The sequence below is a fragment of the Triticum dicoccoides genome, chromosome 6B (assembly GCF_002162155.2).
Source record: "Triticum dicoccoides isolate Atlit2015 ecotype Zavitan chromosome 6B, WEW_v2.0, whole genome shotgun sequence".
NCBI lineage: Eukaryota > Viridiplantae > Streptophyta > Magnoliopsida > Poales > Poaceae > Triticum > Triticum dicoccoides.
Window position 1 is genome coordinate 30,698,011 of NC_041391.1, and position 10,681 is coordinate 30,708,691.

A 10,681-nucleotide genomic window follows, 5' to 3' on the forward strand; every position below is an offset into this window, starting at 1 on the left:
TAGTTGTTGGTAGACTTTGCCACATAGGATTTTTGATGATGGGTCATGCAATAAATGAGGAAAGAGAGGAAGATTGTATGTACATGAACCAATGCCCCTTGCACAAGCTTCAACATAGAATGAGAGAGCACTTTATTTATTATCTCACATTCTATTAAAAAAACTAGATACAACCCATTGGAGATGTTGTATGTTAAGGTGTTGGTTGATGACATGGCACATTTTACCAACAAGCTAACATACAAACTGTTGGAGATGCCCTTACTGGCGAGGGTTTCAAACAACTACCACTTTCTTTAATTTCCCATAATGCTACCACTATTTTGGTTCGCTGTTCCAAAAAAACCCAAATGGATGCGTGATTAATTCTTAAACCGTTTTATGACAGATGAAGCCCACCCATAAATGCTGCCCATCAACACCGTTAGCATTTACCGTTTAATGACGGATGGGACCCACATGTCAGCCTCACTAAAATCCTTAATGAAAAAAGATCCCAATGCTTCATGTCATTCATGCTTCCTTGGTTTCTTGTCTACATTGTGTTTGCACACGAACACGTCACCGGGTGCTTCCGATTGAGGACACGTCGGCGAAGGATGTCTTCAGACTTTTTTTTTGTCTTTTACGGCAACTGCCCTTTTGGAACAACAGTATGTAACCGGTTCAAGTGACAATTAGAGCGGTGTCCATGGTTAAACAAAAGAGCAACCTGATGGCCACATAAACAACCATCATTTTCGCATGACAGCTACATATAGTGAAACAAATCCAGAAAGTACAGATATAGGGTAGCATAAACATGGCAGCAAACAGCTGCCGTATATAAATAAATAAATAAATTCTAGAATGGGCGCATACAGTGAGCGTAGTATCAACATGTCAGCAAATAGCTGCCATATACTACTCCCTTCGTTTTTAAATATTTGTCTTTGTAGAGATTTCAAATAGACTACTACATACGGATGTAGATTCACTTACTTTGCTCCTTATGTAGTCACTTATTGAAATCTCTAGAAAGACAAATATTTAAGAACGGAGGGAGTATATCACAAAGTTGTTGTTGACCACTTTGTCTGCCAGATAGTGCAAGAGAGTAGATCAAATGTTGTCGAATTATTATCAGCATTCTGGTCATTTTCCACATGTGTATTTGCGTGGATCGGAATTATAAACTGTGATGGTGAGTGGAAAGAGACGGGGGCGTACGTAGCAACCATGCTTGGATTGGATGCCAGAAGATGGTTGGTGAGTCGGGTGTTGTCGATAAGGCAGGTTCATATAGCAGTACACATGTGTGAATAGAAACTCTTCATGCAAGGTGGCAGTAAAAGGCCTTCTGATTTTACCTTCGGCACTACAAGCAGCTAATAAATAGGCCCATTGATAAGTTTTGACCGCAAGAATGTTCTAACAAATCTTATCCTTGATTGCAGCTAAAAGAGAACTGACTAGGCCCTGATCATGTTCGCCCCTGATAGTGCTCCTAGATGTGCTACACATCACCTCCTCGTCTCCTTGGCCGCTTCGCAACCAGTGGTGTTCGTGCTCGTCGGCAGGACGGTGCAAGGCGCAACTCCGACGTGGTTCCTCGCCGGTTGGACGGTGTTCAGGCGCAACCCCGGCGCCCACTGAGTACTGCCTCGGCTACTACCTCCCTCGGTGAGCTTCATCTTCCCCTGCCCTACTTCGGCTACTATATGGGACATGGGCAGGGCTATGATGATCAGTTATCGCTGATATAGGCAAGCTCTCGAGCAATCAAGGCACTTGTGGGTATTAATTTGGATCCTCGTTTCTTTGAGTCGTTTTGATCACGTTCTTATTTTAGTGGCTCCTGTCCTTGGATGGTCATTTCTGATGAGTGATAACCAGGGCAGTTTCACCCTCGTGAGAACATATTGATCTAGTGATCCATCCATCGAGAAATAAGGGATGCAGTCACTCCCGGGCGCTCTCAGAGCTCAGGCGATTCTGGCCGTCGGATCGATTTCCTGATGCGATTCTAGCCGTCGGATCTCGCTCCGGATTGATCTCGGCCATTGGGTCGAGCCCGAACTCCTGTAGCAATGAATAGTTACTCTCGCGGTGAGATGTCTTGTGTCATCGCGTGTGAATCACGTGCCCCATCGGTCGGAAGCCATTCTTGTTAGGGCGATGATGATTAACCGTCGCTGAAATAAGTGTGCCTTTGAGCAATCGAGTTACCCGTGGGTATCAAGTTGGATCCTCCCTCTTGTCTCTAGAATCCTTTTTGATCCTGTGATACTTATTGTTCTGTCCTTGGATGGTCATTCTTGTTGAGTGATAACCAGGGCAGCTCTACTGTATAAACAGATTGATCTGGTGATAAGAGATGATGGGGGTAGGTTATATGATCGAGGAAAGGCGAATCTGAGCCCACTATGCAATAGAACTATAGCTACCTCCCCTAATGTGTGTAGTATTGAAGGCAATAAAGAACTTTTCATGTCTTGCTACTTTAAAATTCAAAAAAGGTTCATTCTTCCTTTGCTGGTTACTTAACCATGATTTTTGTTTTGCTTTGGTTCTGGTTGAGATACTAAAGGTTGTTTATTTATGAAAAGAACAAACGCTTGTAGTTTTGTATACCTCAGGTGTTGCTTAGGATCCAGTGTTGTAGTGCTTTGCCTACTTACAAATAACTCTAATCAATAATAGTGGTTCTTTCCTTCTGATTTGAACTGAGAGAGAGAGAGAGCCATTGATTCTTTATCTTAAGGTGACCCCATTTTTCTATGCCTCATGCTCATGCTGCTCTATGTTCCCTTTTGAAAGTTCTTGCTTGCATTTTGGGTTGGTTTCTGCTCTATGTTCCCTTTTAGCTTTTCTTTCCGTTGTTGCTGCACTCCCTTTTGGGCATTCATTTCATGCCTGGGATCTTGCAAATTGTGCCTGTGCCGAGCTTGCTTTAGAGTATGGGCTGCAGAGACGTCGAGGACCTCAAGGTGAGACACGTTCGATTAAAGATGCAGGACTCCTCTCCCCGTCAATCTCGCACTGCTTCTGCTCACCATCCCTCTCTCTGACCGCTGCAGGTCACCGATGTTGTGGAGCTGGACGAGGTTTCCACGCAGTTCATCGACCGCCTGTTCTTCCTGGAGAAGGTGAGCAATCTTCATCAATCCATCAAGCTAGCTCTTCGTCATGCATGGAGATTGATTGCAGACAGTCCTTTCTCTGCTGGTTACAAATTCCAGGTCTAGAGATGATTTACTCTGCCAGGCGGCAGCACTCGAAGCACACAGGATCCTGAACCTCAACAACAACCCCTACTTTTCTGGGCCCTAATGTAAGATCAATCACGCCTGTTACTTAGTTTTCCAGTTGGATTCACTTAGCTCACTTGGATCATAGGTAGTTCTTCCTCTAATTAACCATAGAAAAGTTTTTATGAATTGTGAAATGTTTGCTTGTTGTTTGTGCAATATGATGTTTGTGCTTACCATCTTCTATTGTTTCCTATGTTTTTCTCAGTTATTCAAAGAACACTACATGTCACATGAATTCAAAATTACTTCTCTGGAGGTAATTATTAGAACCAGCTTCTTGAGTTTGCTTGCTTAGCATGTAGTAGTATGCTGATTTCATTGATTACAGTATGAATGCTTATAAAATGATGATTCTATCGAGTTTGTGGGATTCTGCGATTCCTATGGAATTAAGATTAAGAGCCCACCTATTGGCCTGGCCCTATTTAATATTTTTGGTGCACTCCTATTTCACATATGAAGCAGTAGGCAATTATATATGAATGTTTCAACAGAACTAGAATTAGTAAACGGTTGTCTGCTAATGATATTCGCTGCCTCAATTTTGGCCTACCTTTTGGGCAATGGCCGTGACCGAGGTTTGATGTTTTTGTATTTGCTGGGATTTGATAGGACCAGGAGTCCAGGACCCTGATACTCGTAGTACTGTTCCATGGCACTGACAGGTACGTCATATATTTGATGATGCAGCCCCTACCTTTTTGTAATTTTTATTTATGAGGCATCTCCTATCTTTGGCTTGGGGTTATTTTGGCAGGCCTATTGTTTGCTGCTTGTGATGATTGACAGAGGTTTTGGGTCTATGTTTAAGCCTCGGTGAGGTTTTGGGTCTCTGTTTAATCCTTGGTTCATGAGGATCCAAATATAGGTGGTTCATATGTTAATTGGTTATGATTTCCATGTGTTGATTGGTGGCCTTCGACGGATTCGTGCAACTATATGCATTACTCATGTTTGTTGCTTTCCCATTGAAACATATCACATGCTCAGCAAGAAAACAAAGTCTCAGCCTACTACCTGCAGGACTTTAGTCTGTAATGACTAAATGAACGGATCACATGTAAGACAGTTTCTAAAATCGTTTCCTATGTTGTATCCTTAGATGCATTGCTCGGGCCTTGCTCGCCTTGCATACAAATGTCATCCTTTAATTATTTTGTGTTTGTCCTTATGGTTTACTGAGTATAAATGTCGGTGTTGTGTTATTGATATGTGCATTCTCCTTTAAGATTGTACATGCCCTGTTTGTCATCACCACTCTCGACATATATAGCTCACTTTACCGAAAGTTTATATCCTGCTCAAAATTTAAAGAATAGATGTGCTCGATTTCTTCAACACATCCTATGATTATCTATTCTTTATTTTGCAGTATTGATCACCCTTATCAACGCATTACTGGTATGTTGAACACGATGTGATACAGAAAACAAATAAAGGTTTTCTTTCAAGATATAGAGCATACTGGCCAAGCCTGGACAAAAAACATCAAAATGTAGCATGGTAACTTAGTGTTAGTTTGCTTATGTATTGTTTGATACATATGAACAATGAGCTCAAGATGACTTTATTTATCTACTGTTGTATACTTCAATATCACCTGTGGATATGCCTTTGAATGTCCACATCTAATTGCTTTATCATCCCCAACATCCAAGATACATAGATGGGGAATGCCATTGCTCAAAGGCGAGCATACGTGACCTTGTTGAAGGAGTTTTACCCTCCGTTTGTGTCTCAAATGTCGATGATGCCCTCTGTGCTATCACTCGCATGTCCTTTTTATTTTGTTTATTCAACGAATGTTAGATTAGACAAGGATTTATTCACGTTGGATCTGTACAACTATGGACTATTCATGCAATTTTTTATTTAAACTTTGAAATGAGAGAATTGGATGCTGGGTTGTTGCATGTTTTTTCTTGATGTTAGATTATCTATTGCCATTTTTATGTGTTCTAAACTGGTGCATAGGCTCTTGCTTTGGAGTGATCAGTTTTTGCTATGTCTATTGCCTATATATCATGACGGCTCTTCCCTGAAGGAGTACCATCTCTATATTAACTTTTTTGTGTTTGCAATTTTTTTATACTTGAAATACTTCAGCGGTTGTATAAACAGATTGAACATGACTAGACCCGGCAGCTATGCTGCCGGGTGCGGCAAGCCGCACTTCCTATCTAGTATATATAGGTACACGGGGTGCGACCAGTATCTTGTCTCCCAAGATACAGACACTACATGTACTGCATACGAAACCCAGACCTACGTACATGTACACATGTTCAACACCTCCCCGCACTCAAAGCGTCGCCGGTGATGCAGAGACTGGACCGAAATCCCTCGAATGTCGAGGTGGGTAGTCCCTTCGTCATAACATCGGCGAACTGCTGATCGGTGGGCACATATAGAACTCGAACACGACCAAGTGCGACGTGCTCCCTGACGAAGTGAATATCAAGCTCAATATGTTTCGTCCATCGGTGATGGACAAGGTTGGCAGCAAAGTACACCGCAGAGGAAGTAGCTGTTGTAGCCAAGAGCACTCCGCAACGGCGTTGGCCACTGCCCTGTACTCAGCCTCGGCGCTCGATCGTGAGACCGTGGGTTGTCGTTTAGACGACCATGAAATCAAAGAGGGCCCAAGGTGGACGCAGTAGCCGGAAGTGGAGCGTCGAGTGTCGGGACACCAAGCCCAGTCGGCGTAGGAGTAGGCGACAAGGCTGGTGTCAGGTGATGCCGTCAGGGTGAGATCCATAGCCGTGGTTCCACGTATGTACCGGAGAATACGTTTCACCAGAGCCCAATGAGTATCACGAGGAGCATGCATATGAATGCACACCTGCTGGACAGCGTACTGAATGTCCGGACGCGTCAGCGTGAGGTACTGAAGTGCGCCGACGATGGAGCGGTAGAAGGGAGCGTCGGACGCCGGAGAACCCTCGACGGCGGACACCTTAGCCTTCGTGTCGACAGGCGTAGGAGCAGGCTTGCAGTTAAGCATGCCCGCTCGCTCCAGAAGCTCGTAGGCGTACTTCTGCTGGTGCAGGAAGAAGCTAGTGGCCCAACGCACAACCTCGATGCCGAGGAAGTAGTGGAGAGCCCCCATGTCCTTGAGGGTGAACTCGGTGCCGAGGCGAGCTGTGATCTGCTAAAGGAGTGCTGGCGAGGATGCAGTCAGGATGATGTCGTCGACGTACATGAGGAGGTATGCGGTGGCGAGGCCCTGGTGATAAACAAACAGGGAGGCATCGGACCATGTGAACCGAAACCCCTGCTGCTGAAGGAAGGCCGCTATCCACTGGTATCAGGCCCGAGGCACCTACTTCAACCCATAGAGAGAACGGGAGAGCAAGCACATGTGGTCCGGATGGTTGGTGTCGACGAAACTAGTAGGTTGCCGACAAAACACCTGCTCGTCGAGATGGCCATGCAAGAAAGCATTAGACACATCGAGCTGGTGAACTGGCTAGGAGCGAGAAACAACAAGCTGGAGGACAGCGTGAATCGTGCCCGCTTTGACAACCGGGGCGAAGGTGTCAGTGAAGTCCACGCCGTCACGCTGGCCGAAGCCGGGCACCACCCAACGCGCCTTGTAGCGCTCGAGAGAGCCGTCGGGGCGAGTCTTGTGGCGGAAGACCCACTTGCCAGTGATGACATTGGCACGGGGAGGCCGCGAGACAAGCTGCCACGTACGGTTGCGCTGTAGGGCGTCAAACTCCTCACGCATCGCAGCTAGCCAGTTCAGATCCCGAAGGGCTGCGCGAGCGGAGGTGGGGAGCAAAGACGGTGCCGAGGTAGACACAGCACATGCGTGCTCATCAGACGTGTAGTGCGTGCTAGGACGAAGTGTCCTAGTTCGAGCCCGAGTGACCACACCGGTGAGAGGTGCGGCCGCGGCGATGGGGGCCGCTGAGGGGGCCGCAGCGACGGGGACGGCCGAGGGGGCCACGGCGATGGGGTCCGCCGAGGGGGCCACGGCGACGGGGGCCGCGACGATGGGGGACGCCGCGACGGGGGCCGCAGCGACGGGGACGGCTGGCGCGGGGAGCGTGGGCAGGGCCGAGCCCGGTGCGCGGCTGGGCGGTTCACCGGAGGTGGAGGCAGGGGCAAACCGTGCCGTGGGAGACGCCGAGGGTGACGGTACCTGCTGAAACGGGAAGACCAGCTCATCAAAGTACACATGCCGCAAAGTGAAAACGCGGTGGGACACTGGATCATAGCACCAGTAACTGCTTCATCTTGAGCTTGCGTTGGTTTTCCTTGAACAGGAAAGGGTGATGCAGCAATAGTAGCATAAGTATTTCCCTTAGTTTTTGAGAACCAATGTATCAATCCAGTAGGAGGCTCCTCAAAAGTCCCACGCACCTACATAAACAAACAAGAACTCGCAACCAACGCAATAAAGGGGTTGTCAATCCCTTTAAGTCCACTTGCCAAAGTGAGATCTGATAGAGATAATTTGATAAGATACATATATTTTTGGTATTTTATGATATAGATTGAAAAAGTAAAGATGCAAATAAAAGTAGATTGAAAGCTTATATGATAAGAGATAGACCTGGGGGCCATAGGTTTCACTAGTGGCTTCTCTCAAGATAGCATAAGTATTACGGTGGGTGAACAAATTACTGTCGAGCAATTGATAGAAAAGCGAATAATTATGAGATTATCTAGGCATGATCATGTATATAGGCATCACGTCCGCAACAAGTAGACCGACTCCTGCCTGCATCTACTACTATTACTCCACACATCGACCGCTATCCAGCATGCATGTAGAGTATTAAGTTCATAAGAACAGAGTAACGCATTAAGAAAGATGACATGATGTAGAGGGATAAACTCAAGCAATATGATACAAACCCCATCTTTTTTATCCTCGATGGTAACAATACAATACGTGTCTTGCAACCCTTTCTGTCACTAGGTAAGAACACCCATAAACATCCAAAACGGGTAATATAATAGCATGAAGCAATCAAAAATTATAGATACGTTGGAGACGTATAGCGCATCCCCAAGCTTAATTCCTGCTCGTCCTCGAGTAGGTAAATGATAAAAACAGATTTTTGATGTGGAATGCTACCTAGCATAATTCTCAATGTAATTTTTTTTAGTGTGACATGAATGTTCAAATCCAAAATTCAAAATAAAAGTTCATATTGACATAAGAATAGATCAGAAAACCAAAAAGAAACCGCACGATCAAGATGACCGATGGGAGAGAAAAACCCCGAAGCAAGGCTCGTTGAAAAGACTCTCTAGGGCAGCCGGTCAACAGGACCGGCGAACGAACCCTAGGTACGGGTGGTGCAGCCCCCGGCGGCGGTCATGAAGGCCGACCGCCCCGGGGGCGACGCGCAAGTGCGGAAGCGGCGGCGGCTAGGGTTTAGAATCGACTTGCGATAGATACCATGTTAAAAGGGAGAGATTTGATGGAATAGTCATTGTATTGCTTGAGCCTCGTAAGCATATATATAGAAGTACATGATCTATTTTGAGTACTCTCCGTTCTGAATTACTTGTCACAGAAATGGATGTATATAGAACTAAAATATGTCTAGATACATCCATTTCTACGACAAGTAATTCTGAACAAAAGGAGTACAAGACAAGCCAAAATACTTTCTAGTTTATCCTATGTTTTTTAATACAATCACGTTACTCAACAGTTTTAAAAAGAAGCAGCTTCTAGCAATCCCAAATGGCCAAATGTGCAGGTCTAAGTTGATCGATACCCCCAAAGCCAGGCATATACTACTACGTATCATCGAGTAGTTGGGAATTTACAAGACGCCGGACGGCTTACTTTACTATTTCTCCTTCTCTCTCTCCGCTCTCTTATCTTGAAGCTCTCCGCTCTATTATCTTGAAGCGCTCACCACCAACGATCCTTGCTGCTTCCTAGAAGTTGCTTCCACTTTGGCTGCTTCCTTTTATTTTCTCCCATACAATCCTCCAAAAGTGGCCGGGTTCCACTATCAACGATAACGGAACAGAAATATGAGCAAAAGGAGCAAAATAAAGCAATAAGGTACAGGCTGCTGCCAGACTCTGCCTCCTTCAAAATTTCTTCACCGGTTCTTGCATTTGCATTCAGTCCACTATCTCATCCACTTATACTTTTTCTCTTCACTTCGCTTCGCCTGCTTAATTTTTCTACCCAATAACCAACGGGCAAAATCGATAAGGAGAAGGTGATTCTCACACTCTATACATGCATTCTTATATCTCATCAGTCTGTACCATGAATTCATGAATCAGTGAATCCCACTCATATTTCCTGGCTTAATTTCTCTGCATGCAGGGAAGGAAAACAATGATGGAAATGGTAAAATCAACGCTTATGGAGGAGGCTGTGACTGGAGCCGCCTCCTTCATGTTCAGCACCCGCAACCAGAAGACGCCCCAGAAGGACCTCATGGAGAGGCTAGAGATGGCCCACATAAAGCTTCATTTGGGCTCGAGAGGACCAGGATGATGCCCATCACCATCATGCCGTTGGTTCGCCTAAGGAAGAAGTTAAAGGATGTCTTCAAGGAGTGCGATGATCTGCTCAGCAAGGCCAGGAATCATCGACAAATGGTACCCTCTTTGCGTACGAAGATTATGCATGTTGTGTTGCCCTCGTTCTTCATTGTCCCAAATCAAGATGTGCTAAGCTGTTCTATTGTTGCAAGAATAGAGTGGTTTGCCATGGAAGCCGAAAAGTTTGCCAGGGACGTGGAGTCCTGACGCTCACTTTCTCACTACAGATTTCTCAATCCTTTCACCAGGCATCTTCTTGAAGACAAGGTTCTCTCTTATCACATGGTGCAAGGAAGCAGAACATGTTGTCTCTTGATATGGATGGCTTCTGTGGAAGAGTATGGTAGAGTCGCATGGCTGGATTTTCGATACAAAGATCGCAAGGCGCCACTTAAAAGTTTTGAACTGTTCTTAGCTCTACGACTGTACGAAAGCACAAACATCGTGGATGTTACAGCAAAATGTTTGCAGTCACTTGGACCTCAATTCAAGTATTCGTATGAAGTTGCAGTGGGAGAACTCACCCAAGTACCTACACAAGACGTTTCATATTCAGACCTGGCCAATTCAGCAGAGGAGGATGATATAGTTGGATTGACTACATGGTGGAGTCCAGACCCATTTTGTTGCATAGAAAATGGCCTCAACAATCCTTGTGGTAACAATATCATCTCATCCGAGTTAACAGACATATGTCCAAAAGATGTTATGCTCATCAGGTTTGGCTGTAGTTTCTCAGCTTATGAGTACTGCTCGTGGAGCTCAACTGATGAAGTGTGTATAGACACCATAAAAGCCTGGCCACCTCTAGAGATGTCAATTTTCTTCGCACCTCATCTTCAACTGCTCAAACCCCA

General features: G+C 45.4%; 1 long non-coding RNA gene across 2 annotated transcripts; it reads left to right on the top strand.

Moving 5' to 3' along the window:
• Positions 1–3,060: 3,060 nt before the first annotated feature.
• Positions 3,061–4,224, top strand: LOC119324948. 2 transcript variants are annotated; one of them, XR_005157249.1, is made up of 5 exons: positions 3,061–3,128; positions 3,222–3,313; positions 3,499–3,549; positions 3,906–3,958; positions 4,051–4,220. It is a non-coding gene; the product is annotated as an uncharacterized LOC119324948 (long non-coding RNA). The 2 variants fall into 2 exon arrangements; XR_005157248.1 differs by having other exon boundaries at positions 3,906–4,224.
• Positions 4,225–10,681: the final 6,457 nt, after the last annotated feature.